The following is a 17,232-nucleotide window of genomic DNA, read 5'->3' as shown; positions in this document are numbered from 1 at the left end:
CTGCAAACCAGGAGAAGGAGGCCTCTTCAGAAACCAGTTCTGTGGCACCATGAACTTGAATGTCCAGCCTTCTGTATGGTGAGAAAATGAATTACTATTGTTCACAAGCCATCCAGATTGTGGTGTTCTGTTATGGCAGCTCTAGCAGACTATACATTACCTAAAATTTACACAGTATTTTGCATATAATATCTAGTCAGTAGATACCTACTTATTTCTTACTGACATTAATTATTTTCATGGGGGAGAATTTGGTTTTATAATTACCTTACATTCTTTTAAGATAAAAACCATCTCTAAGAGTTGATTTAAATGCCTTTCCCCATCTTTTTTCCAAATGCACATACATATAAGCTTCATGTCAGCCATTTTGAGTGCACAGAACGGTCAGTAAATTTGCTTTTATAATTGGAGAAAGTACTTAATTTCAAACTGTTGACAGAAGATTTTTTTTTTTTTTTGGTACTCCAAGACTTAAATTTTAATGATATTTACATAATATATATATTTATATTTTTAATCACTAAGTTCCTCTTCATCACTGAAGTATGTGCTTTTCTTTATCCTTGGGTGTCTTGAATCATCTGATGTTGAGGGACCTCCTGAACTGGGTTTCCATTTTTTTTGTTCTTCTTCAATTTTGGCTTGCTGGAAAGCTCTGGCCTGACTGAGGCTGTCAAGAGCAGGACCTTCCCCTTCATCTTCACTTTCTTCTACTTCTTCAATTTCTTCTTCTGGCTCAGGAATTTTCTTTTTTTTCTTTTTCTCTTTCTTCTTTGGAGGTTCACGTTCTCCAAGCATATTTTTAGGACAGGCATAACTTAAGTGTCCACTTTCCCCATATTCATAACACTTAGATTTATCAAAGTAGTTTCGTCTTCAGATGAACTCAGCTGCTCTTCCATTGTCAATAGCAATGCTTGCTTTTATCACTCTATCACTCTACCAAATAACTGTTTGTTGTTTATTGCCCTGGTACAGTTTTGTGCAGAGTCTTTATCCAAAAATAGAATAAATGCAACCCCTTTACTCCTCCTGGTATCTTTATCTTTCATTATAGTAACCTTTACAACTTTGCCATACTTGGAAAATATCCGATATAAGTCATTGTTGGTCAGGGAAAAGGGCAGATTGGATACATACACTGTGCTTTTACTTGGGGCCAATCCACCACTCATTTCTTGAAGTGGGGCGGGCCCGGGAGGGAGGGCCAGAAGAGCGCGAGCCCTCAGCTCACTTGGGGCTCAACCCCGACTGTACTTCGCTCCTTGCAGCTGCCTCTGCATCCTGACAGAAGATGTTAAAAGCATACATATGTTTCCCTAGAATCCTACCCTCAGAAGATATGTGTCATCTTAGTTTATTATTTCCTCTAATGTCCACTTTTTGATATCTGTGTCCCTAACTTTTTGCTCAATGTTTGTCATTGGTGCAGTGACCCCAGCACCAATTGACAGGCTAATGTAGCGGAAAGGGGAGGGGGCATTTTTACAAAAATTTGTCCATTCATTCATTTACTTAATCATTCAAATCACTTTTAGAGAATCTATTCTTGCCAAGCCTATATTGGGAGCTATAAGAATAGAGGTGAAAAAACAGAGTATATCCCTACTTTCGTGTTTATAGTCTGGTGGTGGAAAAGGCAGGCAATATATGAGCAAACAAGCAAGTAAACACTATGGTTCTTATGATAAATTCTCCATAACTCTAAGACCACCCCCCCTCGATATCCAAGATACTGGTAGCAGCCATCAGATTAGGTTTAATAGATACTGAAAGTAAAGTAAAGGCGTTAATCACTCAGTTCAGTTCAGTCGCTTAGTTGCGTCCAACTCTTTGCGACCCCATGAACCATAGCACACCAGGTCTCCCTGTCCATCACCAACTCCTGGAATTTACCCACATTTGTGTCCATTGAGTTGGTGATGCCATCCAACCATCTCATCCTCTGTCTTCCTCTTTTCCTCCTGCCCTCAATCTTTCCCAGCATCAGGGTCTTTTCAAATGAGTCAGTTCTTTGCATCAGGTGGCCAAAGTATTGGAGTTTCAGCTTCAACATCAGTCCTTCCAATGAACACCCAAGACTGATCTCCTTAGGATGGACTGTTGAGATCTCCATGCAGTCCAAGGGACTCTCAAGAGTCTTCTCCAACACCACAGTTCAAAAGCATCAGTTCTCGGCGCTCAGCTTTCTTTATAGTCCAACTCTCACATCCATACATGACTACTGGAAGAGCCATAGCCTTGATTAGACAGACCTTTGTTGACAAAGTAATGTTTCTCCTTTTTAATACATTGTCTCGGTTGGTCATAACTTTTCTTCCAAGGAGTAAGCATCTTTTAACTTCGTGGCTGCAATCACCATCTGCAGTGATTTTGGAGCCCAGCAAATAAAGTCAGCCACTGTTTCCCCATCTATTTGTCATGAAGTGATGGGACCAGATGCCATGATCTTAGTTTTCTGAATGTTGAGCTTTAAGCCTACTTTTTCACTCTGCTCTTTCACTTACATCAAGAGGGTCTTTAGTTCTTCTTCACTTTCTGCCATAAGGACGGTGTCATCTGCATATCTGAGGTTATTGATATTTCTCTTGGCAATCTTGATTCCAGCTTGTGCTTCTTCCAGCCCAGCATTTCTTCTGATGTACTCTGCATATAAGTTAAATAAGCAGGGTGACAATATACAGCCTTGACGTACTCCTTTTCCTATTTGGAACCAGTCTGTTTCATATCCAGTTCTAACTTTGCTTCCTGAACTGATATAAGTTTCTCAAGAGGCAGGTCAGATAGTCTGGTATTCCCATCTCTTTCAGAATTTTCCACAGTTTATTGTGATCCACACAGTCAAAGGCTTTGGCATAGTCAATAGAGCAGAAATGTTTTTCTGGAATTCTCTTCCTTTTTCCATGATCCAGTGGATGTTGGCAATTTGATCTCTGGTTCCTCTGTCTTTTCTAAAACCAGCTTGAACGTCTGGAAGTTCATGGTTCATGTATTGCTGAAGCCTGGCTTGGAGAATTTTGAGCATTACTTTACTAGCATGTGAGATGACTCAGTCATGTCCAACTCTGCAATCCCATGGACTGTAGCCCAACCAGGCTTTGTCCATAGAATTCTCCAGGCAAGAATACTGGAGTAGGTTGCCATTTCCTTCTCCAGGGGATCGTCCCCACCCAGGAATTAAACCCGAGTCTCCTCCATTGCAGGCAGATTCTTTACTGTCTGAGATACCAGGGAACCGATTAGTCTAATAAGTGAATTTTATTGGTGACTGAAACATACAATTTTTTTTTTCAATTCTGGCATTTTATCCTTTGGATTAAAATATATATATCTCATTTATTTAAATGATAAATATCTAGGATGCTTCTTTCATAGAAAGGAAATATCAACTCACATGATCTGGAATGGAGATCTTAAATTAAAACATTTTGTTAAGAAAGGAGGTGTGTGGTCTTGGACAACAACTTCTCTGGACACCTAGATAGATGGTTACCTTAAAATATTATCTAAAAATCATACTTGTTACATCTGTGAAAAGCGAGATTCTTGGGCTAGATGAATACAGAAATAAATAATTCATAAGCAGAATACAAATCTAGTCCATAACTGGAAAGACTTTAAAATGTTTTTTTCTGCATTCAGGGTATATATCCCTGTACTCATAATTCTTTGTAAAATATTAGTAAAACTTTGAATTGCTTTTAATTCTGGCTGACTGTTTCTCTTTGAATGCCTTTCTAGGCTTAGATAGAATTATGAGCTGTCCTGGCTTTTATTAGGGTTATGTATGACTTTTTACTATCCTACATTACTCCTTAAAAAGGGGTCTGGAAATATGTGTGCATTTTAAATTCAAGGTTTGTGGGAAGTTATATTCTGATACATGATGATTGAAAGACAAAGGTCGAGGAATTTCCTGATGAACCACAAACTAGTTATATACTAGAAATGCAAATCACAGGATTTAAAATTAAACAATTGCTAGTACATTTTTACTAAATTCATGAAAGAAATTAGGTGATAAAAATTATTGGTAGACAAGAGTGATAGACTAAGGATTTGATCTAAGATTGTGAATTTAGTAGTCAAGTTTGAGCTCCAATAATATGTTCATTGCCACTATATGGCTTTAACTTTCAAGGCTCAACCTGCCAATCTGTTGCTCAGGGAATGTACTGTACATTATCCTGTCTTGATTCTAATATTCATGAACAACAGAAAAAGAAGTGAAAGAATTCAAAAATTATAAAAAGTTTGAGAAACATGTAGTCTCCACCATTTGGTAATTTCCCCACTCCCTGCCAAATATACATTCAAATACCCTAGAAGCTACCAATTAATATTATTTCCCCTCAGAATCAGATTATCTAGGTAGTTGTCTCATTTTTCTACTTACTTTGCCTGAAGTGAAAAGCAGATTCATTGAGAACACTGCATGTGATGTGCTGGGCAAACCACATTGGGGAAGCAAACACACCTGTTATGGAAACATCTGTGGCCATTCCCAAGGAAGAGAATGAGCAGGACTGGCACTTATGTGTCAGTGACAGACGTTATTCCACACCCCTAACCACAGAAGTTATTTCCATTGCCCAGTATATGACTACTGCACCCCTAAATCTGTTCATTTATTCCTGACTCTCTTGGAACAGTAGGCTATGGCATACCTGTGGGAAAGTACAATATATCCCACAGTGATTGAAGCTATATACTAGATTTAGCAAGTAAACCCCTCGAATAACCAACTTTACTCATTACATGTCCTAATGACTCCTTTAAATTATATATGCTTTTCTTATAAAATGGTCCTAACTGCTTTATTAGTCTGCTTGGGCTGCCATAACAAAACACCACAGACTAGGTGGCTTGACAAAAGAAGTAAGTTTTTCTACAGTTCTGAAGGCTGAAAGTCAGAGATCAGGGTGTTTATCAAGGTTAGTTTCTGATGAGAGTTGTCTTCCTGGCTTGTAGATGGCCGCCTTTTTCCTATGTCCTAACATGGTGGAGACAGAGATTAATTTCTTTCTTTTTCTCTTCTTATAAGGCCACTGACATTTTAAAAATGTGTACACGTCTTCCTATATCCTGTAAGACTCATCTCAACCGAGATCTCATTTATGAAGTTTAATCCAAACACTTGGTTTGAGCTAAATGCTCTGGTAATTTCAAAATAAAAATGTGTAATAAGATTGGCATAATAAAACTGTTGAAATAATGAAGATTCCTTGAAGTAAGGGACAGTACCTTTACTGATTATTATATTCCTAGTATAGTGCCTGATACATTGGAAGTTTCCAATAAATCCTAGGCTGTTGCTAGAATAAAATTAAATCAGAAATAGACATGATCTTAGGCAAACTCCATGAGATAGTAAGGGACAGGGAGGCCTAGTGTGCTGCAGTCCATGGGGTCACAAATAGTCAGACACAACTTAATGATGGAAAAACAACAACAAGGCAGTGTTGAACTGGTATTTTTATTTTTTAAAATAGGATTCCTTGCTTGCCCATTTGAAGTAAAAGCAATAACACCAAATATCTGACCAATAAACTGCCCATTTTCCCTGGTGCCTTGAAGGACCTTGTAAATATTAGTGAGTGCACTTCTGCTTCTCATTGTGCCAGGAACCTAAACACAGTAACTTCATTTGAAGGGCCTGCAGTTCTTTTATTTTCAGAACCATCAGAGTGAGATATGTCAAACAATTCAAATGAGAAAGTTCTAGTTTCCACCTTTATGTATCTCCTGGGTTTTCCTTTGTTCACCCAGTCACCTGCAAAAATCATCAAGTGTTCAAATTTATAGTCTGTGACTCAGTGACCCCAAACCTCTTGGTGGCCTGGAATCAACATGAAATGCTCTTATTTAGCACTTGGAGTCAGTCAGACATTAGTTTTCCTGCAGTAAATCTCTGATGCCAATGAAGAGGGAAATCAGAAACAGATCAGATAGTTCTGGCCCATCCCCTCCCAATATGGTGAGAAAGTCACTAACTGAAATGGAGTTGGATGCTGGGTTTCTCTCTCCTAAGTCCTTTTATCCTAGTTATTAAAATGTGTTACTTCTTGCAGCTGTGACAGTGAAGACTACTTTATTGAGATGGTGAAGAATTTAGGTTCTAAAATATCCTTCTGCCTCTCCATTAAGACATCACAACCCCCAGTTGGGGCAAGATTCAGTATTTGGATGTTCATTCCCTCTGGCTACCTTGTGTTCCGCCCAGGAGACTGAATTCTCTGTACAAAGAACTATGCCAATCCATAGAAAACCTTAGGACTTCCCAGGTGGTGCTAGTGGTTAAGAACCTGCCTGCCAATGCAGGAGAAATAAGAGATGCATTTTCGATTCCTGAGTCAGTAAGACCCCCTGGAGGAGGGCATGGCAACCCACTCCAGTATTCTTGCCTGGAGAATCCCCATGGACAGAGGAGACTGGTGGTCTACAGGCCATGGGGCCACAAAGAGTCAAACACAACTGAAGTGACTTAGCACAGCATAGAAAATCCTTGGGTTGAGTTATTTCCTTGTTTATGACTTCTCCATATAGTTGGTTCTGCTCCAGTTTCTTTGAAAGGACATCTGTTGGATGATTTGACATGATACCTGTGCTTGCCGAAAGTCTCCTCTGACAGATCAGTGTAAAAGAACCTGCAAGGGAAAGCTCAGTCATGTTGAGTGGCTCTTAAGTGCAGGAACAGATTTGAAAGGATTATCCAAGACAATGACTTTAAGATCAAACTAGGCGATGGAGTTGGCCACAGGACTCTGAATTCTTTGTAGCTCCATCCTCTGGAGTGTCCTGTCACTGATCTTGCCAGTAATGAATTTCACTTCCATGTGGGAGCTTTCAGGTCTTCCTCACACACTCTAAAGCCAAATGTGTTTAGTCCCTTCAGACATCATTTTGCTCTTAACTTGAAGAACAGTCTAAGTCCATGAAATTTGCCATGCCATCAAACCTCCTTATAAACCCACAACTCTTGAATAATAACTACAATTCTGGAGAGTTGACTCAAGAATATTTCCTGCTGGCAAACAATGAGAGTAGTCTGAGGAAATTAAATCCACATAACTAATTCCCTAACTTTATTTCATTCCATGTTTAAAATATTCTCTACCTCCAAATGCTTTTACCAGGCTGCAACATATAGCAAAATCAGCTGACAGGACTCTCCTTTTCCTTCTTCCCCTATCTTTCACTTTTCTTGAGTGGTCCTAACTGTAGAGAGGTCACCAAAATGAGGTGGCAAAAAAAGAGAAAGGTTCCAATCCATTTTTCTTTCTTCTTGTAATCCTATTTCGAAGACAGTCTCTGCTTCTTAGAAAGGTCAAGCCAAACTCAGTCAGAGGTGAGATTGGAAACCTCAATAACACTATGATATGTGAGAAATCATGTGAACAGATAGCCAATTACAGATAGTTAGCTCTGAATATGTTCTTTAAGGTAGTCTTATGCTTTTGGCACAGTTGTAAAACGGGGTACGTGGGAAAGCCTGCCTTGAGGGACTACATTGTTTAAGACAATAATAGTGATTTGTAGTTTTATTCTCCAAAATTTTGGGACAAGGTCACAATATCCAGGTGCCAGAGGTACCCTTCTTTATAGGAAGGATACTGCAGCCCTCTTGAGTCTTCTGAGGACCTTAAGTACACACCCTCCAACTACCCAAATGATACCCTTTCTATGGTTAGTTTCTGGTCTCTAGGATTGTAGTTTCTACATATGAAGAAATCAGTTTTGGAATATAAGTTGCCACTGTAAAGATTTTAATTTATTCAATACCTACTAGGTACCAGTTTCTCTCTAAGGTACATTTCAGAGATGCTCTTATTTAGTCCTCATCTAGGAACTCTTAAGTTTTGTTCACATTTTACAGATGAGGAAAATGAAGCATAGGGAGATTAAGTAACTAATTCAAGGCAACCCATTTATCAAGGGGTGGAAGCTAGAGTTGAGTCAATTCTGAATGAAACTCTTTAAGGTCAGAACTTTTTCTGTTTTCTTCCTGAACATCTAGAAGATACTCAGATATCTTGCAAATTTCAGATATTCAGACTACACTGTGGAATGACTGCATTAATGCGAGATTCCAGGCATGTGCTCCTAACTGTTCTTCTATACCATCTCACCTCTCTCCTCAGACCAGTCTTATACCCATCTCTCTCTCCACCCTCTTTTGGAGGGAAATGTCATTCAGGGCTGCATCAGTCTGCAGGATAAAGTTAAGTCTTTATACCTACCTGCTGAAGGAATACAGCAGTTGGCAGAAAGTTGTGTCCCTAGGTCTGGTTATCCCTTTTTTCCTCTCTTTCCCTTCCACCTTCTGTGTCTTCCTCACTTCCACAAAGATTCTCAAGTCCCTCTTATGTGGGCTAAGCACTGGAGATTCAGTAAGAACAAAGCTAGGCATGATCCATCCTCAATGCAAATTGTTGGTTATGTTATAGGTATTGCAAGCATTTTGATAGAAAGCTAGAGGGTGTTATATGAGGAGAGAACAGAGAACTGATCCTGTTCTCTGAGGTCAGGGAAGACCCTCTTGCAAATCTCATCTTTAAGATCAGACAAAATAAGTGGTGACAAGGATGTGGAGAAAGGAACACGTGCACACTGTTGTTCGGTAGGTAAGCTGGTAAAGCCACTATGGAGTTTTCTCACGAAACTAAAAACAGACCTACCACATGATCCAGCATTTCTACCTCTGGGGATGTATCTAAAGCCGTTTTGGTACAGGGACTGGTTTTGTGGAAGATGACCACTCACTTCTCCTTGGTTCCCAACAGGCCATGGACCACTACTGGTATGTGGCCTGGGGGTTGGGTACCCAAGAAATGAAATCATTACTGTTAATCTGTGCTCACATGTTCATAGTAGCATTATTCTCAATAGCCAAGGTATAGAAATAACCCAAGTGTCCATTTACAAAGGTATGGATAAATAAAATGCAGTCTATGTGCACAATGAGTTATTCATCCTTAAAAAAGAAGGAAATCTCGCCACATGTAACAACATGGATGAACCTGGAGGGCATTATGCTAAGTGAGACACCCAGAAAGAGGAAGACCAATACTACAAGGTATCACTTATGTGTGGAACCTTAAAAAAAAAAGTCGCACTCAAAGAATGGGTTGTTGCCATGGGCTGAGAGTGAGGGGAATGGGGAGAGGTTGCTAAAAGGTTATAACTTTCAGTTATAAGATTAATTAAGTCTGAGGATCTAATGTATAACATGATGACTATGGTTTATTTGTTGATAATACTGCACTGTATGACTGAAATTTGCTAAGACAGTGGAGCTCAAATGTTATCATCAATTAAGAAGGTAACTATGTGAGGTAATGGATGTGTTAACTCATTTGTGGGAATCCTTTTATAATATATATAAATCATGCTATGCACTTTAAATAGTACAGTTTTATTTGTCTATTGGGCCTTAATAATGGCCTTCTTTTTTGAAGAAGAAAGAAGCAGAAGTTCTCAGAGTACAGCCTGAGATTCCTGAAATCCCTGCCTAAGCTGCTTTTGGGTGTTCAGAAGTCAAATCTAGTCCATAATGATACTAAGAAGTAAATAGTGTTTATTCTCATTCTTTGACATGTGTACAGTGAAGTTTTCCAGAGCCTACATGACATATATCACAGCAGATTAAATGTGGAAGCATATATGATAATCTTTTGAGTCAGACATTAAAGAAATTTGCAAAAACGCAGACCAATGCCATTCTTGTCACTAATGTAGTTTTGGTTTTGGTAGATGTGGTTATTCTCCATAGAATATTTTATATTCATTAAAGTAGAATTAGTTTACTATGTTATTTTTTAATGAATTAAATATTTTTAAATTTCCCAGGTTTTGTTTTAGAACATGTATGTATCCATAGATAGATACATAAATAGATATCTATCTATTAGATATAGATAATCTAGATATAGATAATTAGATGTAGATAATATAGATCTATCTAACAGATATAGATAGTATGTAGATTAAAAAAAGTTCTTTGGAGTTCTTAATAATTTTTAAGAGTGTAGAGAAATCCCGAGTCCTAAAGATTTGAGAATTGCTGAGCTCAGCAAAGAAGAGGAGGGAGTATTCCATTTTGAAGAAGCAGCAGGTGAAAATACTTTTACCTAGTACGCAACTTACAGCTTTGAAGAAATTGAAGTCCACTGTGGTTAGAGCACAGAGACCGAGTGGGAGAAGGTGTGAGGTAAAGGTCAATGGGTCTACAGTGCCAGGTTTGGGGGTTAGGACTTAATCTCAGGTCATTGGGAGGTCACTGAAGGTTTCTAAGCAGGCTAGGGTTATTCAAATTTATGTTGAAAGAAAGGAAAGAAAGAAGGGAGGGAGGGAAGAAAGGAAGACAGGGATTTTCGGAAAGAAATGAAATTCTTGGGAAGGGAGGGTCAACACAGTCTGCAAAAGCTCTTCCTGTTACTCCTATATGACAGTGGGGTTGTGGTTTCCTTAAGAGCAAGCAAACTTCCTCTGTCTCTGCATCTGTCTCTCTTACCTTGAGGGCTGCTCCATCATTCTTTTTTATTTATTTAAAATAATTGAGGTAACATTGATTTATAAGATTATATAAGCTTTATGTGTACTGTACATTTATACCTCTGTGTCCCCTACAGGGGGATGACCATCAAAAAATTTAGTTTCCATCCATCTATGTACAGTGTATCTCCCTTAGCCATTTTACTCTCTCCCAGCCCCTCGTCTCTGGTAACCATTGTTCCCTTCTCTAGATCTATTTGTTTGTTTTGGTTTGATTTATTCATTTATTTTATTTTTATTTTTTATTAATTTTTCATATTCTGCATATGAGTAAAATCATATGGTATTTGTCTCCTCCATCTGACTTATTTCATTTGGTCTAGTATCCTCAAGGTCCATCCATGTTGCCACAAATGGCATTATTTCATCCTTTCTTATGGCTGAGTAGTATTCCATCATGTGTATGTGTATGTGTACATGTATATGTGAGTATACACATGTAAATATATATATATATACACATATATATATATATCACATGTTTCTATACCTTGGTTATAGTAAATAATGTCATAGTAACATAGGGGTGCATTGTTCAGTCACTCAGTCACGTCCAGCATTTTGCAACCCCATGGACTATAGCACGCCAGGCTTCCCTGTCCTTCACCATCTCCCAGAGCTTGCTCAAGCTCATGTCCATTGAGTCAGTGATGCCATTCAACCATCTCATCCTCTGTCATCCCCTTCTCCTCCTGCCCTCAGTCTTTCCCAGCATCAGAGTCTTTTCTAATGAGTCAGCTCTTTACATCAACATGGCCAAAATATTGGAGCTTCAGCTTCAACATCAGTCCTTCCAGTGAATATTCAGGGTTGATTTCCCTTAGGATTGACTGGTTTGATCTTCTTGCAGTACAAGGGACTCTTGAGAGTCTTCTCCAACACCATAGTTCAAAAGCATCAATTCTTTAGCACTCAGCCTTCTTTATGGTCCAACTCTCATATCCACACATGACTACTAGAAAAACCATAGCTTTGACTAGATGGACCTTTGTCAGTAAAGTGATGTCTCTGCTTTTTAATACGCTGTCTAGATTGGTCATAGCTTTTCTTCCAAGGAGCAAGTATCTTTTAATTTCATGCCTGGCGTGACCATCTGCAGTGATTTTGGAGCCCAAGAAAATTCAGTCTGTCACTGTTTCCATTGTTTCCCCATCTATTTGCCATGAAGTGATGGAACCAGATGCCATGATCTTCATATTTTGAATGTTGAGTTTTAAGCCAGCTTTTTGCTTTCTTCTTTTGCCTTCATCAAGAGGCTCTTCAGTTCCTCTTCGCTTTCTGCCGTAAGGGTGGTGTCATCTACATATCCGAGGTTATTGATATTTCTCCTGGCAATCTTAATTCCAGTTTGCGCTTCATCCAGCTTGGCATTTCTCATGATGTACTCTGCATATAAATTAGATAAGCAGGATGATAATATACAGCCTTGATGTACTCCTTTCCCAATTTGGAAGCAGTCCATTGTTCCATGTCTGGTTCTAACTGTTGCTTCTTATCTCAGGAGGCAGGTAAGGTGATCTGGTATTCCCATTTCTTAAAGAATTTTCCACAGTTTGTTGTGATGCACACAGTCAAAGGCTTTAGCATAGTCATTGAAGCAGAAGTTGATGTTTTTCTGGAATTCTCTTGCTTTTTCTATGATTCAACAGATGTTGGCAGTTTGATCTCTGGTTCCTCTGCCTTTTCTAAGTCCAGCTTAAACATCTGGGAGTTCTTGGGTCACATCCTGTTGAAGCCTAGCACAGAGACTTTTTAGCATTACATATAGGGGTGCATATATCTTTTCAAATCAATGATTTTATATTCTTTGAATATACCCTGTCACTTAGATTCAGCTCTTTTTCCTATGGGCTCACTGTTTACTTGAAGTTTTGTACAATTTCTCTTTTTTTCTATAGTCTGATTCTATTCCTGTGTTCAGTCACCCTTTGTTGTTCCCAAAGTCTTCAACAAGTCTTACATATTTCCGTGACTTGTCATATGCCTAATTTTGCAGAGCTTTCTCTTCCCCAGCAAGTATTATCTACATAAAAAATAACCTAAGAGGAGAGTTAAGACATAATCCTTAAAGTGATTAGAAATAAAACATGGTAGTCCTTATGGTAAAGCACATGACTGGGACCTGATACCTCCTGTCATTGTTTCTGTTAGCTTTTGAAAGGCTGTTCTCAAATGCACTGACCTGAGAATTTAGGGCGGTATTTCATTGGGGGCCTAGGGGAAAAGAAAACAGTGAGTTCCAGGGTCATAGGACCATGAGAATGTTTTGCATTTTGTCAAGTGGCCCTTATAACTGAGAAGCAGAGCCTGGGAGGTGAGCAGAAGAGAATATGGGTCTGGCAATCTGCCCTGCAATGATGAGCTTTGTCTGCACGCAGGTTCCCAGATCACAGACAGGACGCATTTGAATAGAATCCATTGTTTACCCCTTGGGTGGAAAACAGAGGAAGCAGGCCAATGAGTCAGGCACCCACTTGTTTCAAAAGGAATTTTTCTAAGGATTTCAGAGAAATATAAGCAAAACCAGGAGTTCAAGGGAAGATGAAGGGGACAAGGGCAGATAAAATAATGGCTACTTGATGTTAATGAGGCTTTTCAATCATTGCTGAGAGCCTGTCACAGCTCTGACCATGAATCCAACAGGGAAGCTAATTCCATTCTGGGGAAGGATTCTCACTAAAATCTAATCTTCAGTAATTTAGGGTAACTGATCTTCCTCCCTTCTCCATTTAAAGAACATTTGTTCAGACTCAGGGATTAAGTTGACTGGAGTCATAGACAAGTTAACTCTTCGAGACGGGGAGGTTGGTGAACTTTGGTGTAACCTGGCTATTTGGTGGGTAAGCGTAGGGTGAAGGAGGGGGAAAAAAGATGGAGAAGATTCACAGCAGTCATGCAGCCCTAAAAATTCAACTTAGTAGCCAAGTATTGTAGAAGTTTCCCAGCTGGATTCTTAAAGTGAATCAGCCCTGTGACAGTAATGAAGATGGTGAAATCAAGGCCCAAAAAGATTAAATAAAATATAAAAATAAAGAACATTTGCTCAAAATCCCTTCCTCATCATAGAGGCTGGGGAACAGAGAAAGGATTATAATGTGCATAATGTGTTTCTTTTTTTAAGTATAGTAACTGATCAGCAAACTCTACAAGCATAGAATCTTTTGTTAGTCCTGCTCCGCAACTTGATTTCCTCATCTGCAGATGCTCAGACTGACTTTCCATTTTCCTATGGCTCAGGGCTTGGTGAAGGAATGGTCTTTCCATTGTGTCATTTCAGTTGGGAAAAATGCAGGGTAGTGATATGAATGCCTATGAAAAGAAAGAAATGACTTGGTGTCTGTGGCAAAGAATCAACTATGTTCTGTTGAAAGTTCCAGTTTGAAATTCAAACTTGATTCATTTTCATTTTTTAGTTTCAGTAGCTTTTTTTTTTTCCCCCAAATTTGGTTACAAAGGAATGAAATTCAGAAATTACAAAAAAAATTCCAAGGGAGAAAATAGAACAACCTGTAGTCTAACCCCCAAATAATAAGAACCCCAAATAATAAATTCTACCTATTTTTTAGTATCCCATAATTAATGAAATATTTTGTACTATATAGTAAACTACCTTTGTCATCTATGATTCATTTCACATTTTTATTTCATATATATTATATTCTTTCTGACTGTGATTTCAAAGGCTATCAAGTATTTGTTAATTGTTCTCAAGTTTTGAACATTAAAATTAGTTTCACATTTTCACTAGTAAAATACTTCTTAAGGAAGTTTTGCAATGAACATTGATTCATTCAAACACCAAGTTCAAATCGCGAAATTAGGCATTATTTGTAGGAGGCAAAAAGATAAATGAAGATATAAATAGTCCTTTCCTTCCAGAGATTTAATGGAAAGAAACTACTTCCTAAATGATAGTAACTGTTTGAGAAGTGCTTTTCCCTTTTTCTTCTGTGATCTTCCAGTCCCTTTGTATTCTCTGTGAATACAGTTCATAAAACTAGCTCCTGGGGCTGATTAGTCCATCTTCTTTCTTCCAGACAGTATTGTGTAAGAGCCCAATAAAATGATATGGGGTTGATTTGTTAGAGATTCTGTTAATTTCTAAATATGTAAGTTATGAAACAGTCAAAATAGTATCACAATGACTATAGTTGGTATACTTTGGTAACAATAAACAAAGACTGAATATATAGCTGAAATTTAAGTTGATTATAATCAGGAAAACAGCTTAATCATATTTAGTTCAGAAACTCTTGGTTGCACAATAAAAGTGTGGTTTGACAGCAGGATAGCTGGATTTCCAACTCAAATGGTGGTCAAAGCCTTACTCTTTTGGGGCAATGAAATATTTTAATGGAATCATCGGTATCTCTGCCTCTGAAATCAATGCTGCCTTTATTATTACTTGCCCAGTAGGATGACTGGTTTGCTCATTTGTGTAGCACATACTTCCCCTGAAGTCATGACCACAGGAGTGATTCTCTGTTTCAGGACTGCAGGTTGCATGTCTTAATTCTAAATCTCCCTCATAGAAAACCATATTCTTGCTATAGACAGAAAGATGAAAAGTGCAGATATGTTTGATTAACAGTAGCACAATCATGGTTGCGGTAGGGAGAATTTTAAAGAAGACTCCCCTGCCCCGTGATGTTAATCCCTTGGTTATGTTTATTTAAATGGCAAAAGAGAGATTGTCCTGATGGGCTCAACCAATTGCATGAGCCCTTCAAAGGCAGAGAGTTTTCTCTGGCTGGAAGTAGAAGTTGTTGGAAAGATCTGAAGCATGAGAAGGACTCTGCTCACCACTGCTGGCTTAAAGATGGAAGGGCTGTGTGGAAAGATAGGAAGGAAATGAATTCTATCAACAACCAACAAGCAGAAGAGGATTTGGAAACAGATTAGAACTGTAGCTGACTGATACCTTAGTGTGAAACTTTGAGCGAAGGAACCAGATGAGCCCACCTAGAATTATGAGCCCACACAGAACTATCAGATAACTAGGCATTGTTTCAAGCTATTAAGTTTGTGATAATTTGTTACTCAACAATAGAAAACTAATATGATGGTCATAACAATTTGGATTTTATGCTTTACTGAAGCAGGTTGGCCACATATTTACCATCAACCAAGGACATAACTTTTTTTTTTTAATTTAAATAAGCTAAGAATAAATTTTATGACTTAGAGACTGAACAATAACAGCAAAGAATTTTATTAAACTCTTACCAAACCCTCAAATAATAAAAAATGGTATATCATCAAAGGAAACCTATAATATATGCATATTTTTCTTTAATGAAAATGCATATTATTTAAGATAAAATAATGCATAGTAATTCAACAAATGACAAATAAAAATATATTCAAGTTGATGTTAGGGTATGAAGGAGGTCACTTTACCCTCTCTGGGAAGTACAGGAAATTCTTCCTAGAGGAAGTGGTTCAGTTCAGTTAAGTTCAGTTGCTCAGTCGTGTCTGTCTCTTTGCGACCCCATGAATCACAGCACGCCAGGCCTCCCTGTCCATCACCAACTCCCAGAGTTCACTCAAACTCATGTCCATTGAGTTGGTGATGCCATCCAGCCATCTCATCCTCTGTCGTCCCCTTCTCCTCCTGCCCCCAATCCCTCTCAGCATCAGGGTCTTTTCCAATGAGTCAACTCTTTGCATGAGATGGCCAAAGTACTGGAGTTTCAGCTTCAGCATCAGTCCTTCCAGTGAACACCCAGGACTGATCTCCTTTAGGATGGACTGGTTGGATTTCCTTGCAATCCAAGGGACTCTTTAAGAGTCTTGTTCATCAGTTCTTGGTGCTCAGCTTTCTTCACAGTCCAACTCTCACATCCATACATGACTACTGGAAAAACCATAGCCTTGACTAGATGGACCTTTGTTGGCAAAGTAATGTCTCTGCTTTTGAATATGCTATCTAGGTTGGTCATAACTTTCCTTCCAAGGAGTAAGCATATTTTAATTTCATGGCTGCAGTCACCATCTGCAGTGATTTTGGAGCCCCCAAAAATAAAGTCTGACACTGTTTCCACTTTTTCCCCATCTATTTGCCATGAAGTGATGGGACCAGATGCCATGATCTTTGTTTTCTGAATGTTGAGCTTTAAGCCAACGTTGTCACTCTCCTCTTTCACTTACATTAAGAGGAAGTGGTAGTGTTAAGGAAATGCGAGAGGTAACATTTATTACAGGGCCAGGGAGAATCAACTTTCTTGGTACTGTGCATGAAAAAATTAGGGAAGATATAAGGCAGCTATGATGATCCAAGAGAAGGGGACTGGAAAACAAATATGGGAACTTTGGGTTTCCTTTCTTCTCCCACTTCAATTTTTAGGGTGATCATTTCAGACAGGAATGCTCCTGTCTGACCCTCCCTCAAAAACTTCCCTCAGGAACAAAAGGGGCCTTAATTATAGTGGCTAAGGATAGGATTTTATTACTACTCTAAAGTCCAAAAGGTTTTCTATGAGAATTAAATTTAATGGAAAATATCCCTATTAGAAATCCAAGCCACAGGCAGCTGAGACGACCTTAGGTAAAGGCTGAATGCAAATAATTATAGTGCCTAGAATTCACAACCTAGAAAGAACCTTTTAAAAGGCCACAATCACTGTTACTGCTGTTTCTTGAATTCTTCTTTTATAAAATCAGGGTAGTAGCCAT

At 38.6% G+C, this 17,232-nt stretch overlaps 1 pseudogene; it reads right to left on the bottom strand.

Moving 5' to 3' along the window:
• Window positions 1–501: 501 nt before the first annotated feature.
• On the bottom strand, window positions 502–1,219 carry LOC138444159 (zinc finger CCHC-type and RNA-binding motif-containing protein 1 pseudogene; annotated as a pseudogene).
• Between the last annotated feature and the right edge of the window lie 16,013 nt (window positions 1,220–17,232).

Source organism: Ovis canadensis, chromosome 7 (assembly GCF_042477335.2).
Source record: "Ovis canadensis isolate MfBH-ARS-UI-01 breed Bighorn chromosome 7, ARS-UI_OviCan_v2, whole genome shotgun sequence".
Taxonomy (NCBI): domain Eukaryota; kingdom Metazoa; phylum Chordata; class Mammalia; order Artiodactyla; family Bovidae; genus Ovis; species Ovis canadensis.
Note: the sequence above shows the minus strand (reverse complement) of the source record. Positions and strands in the feature narration are given on the sequence as shown.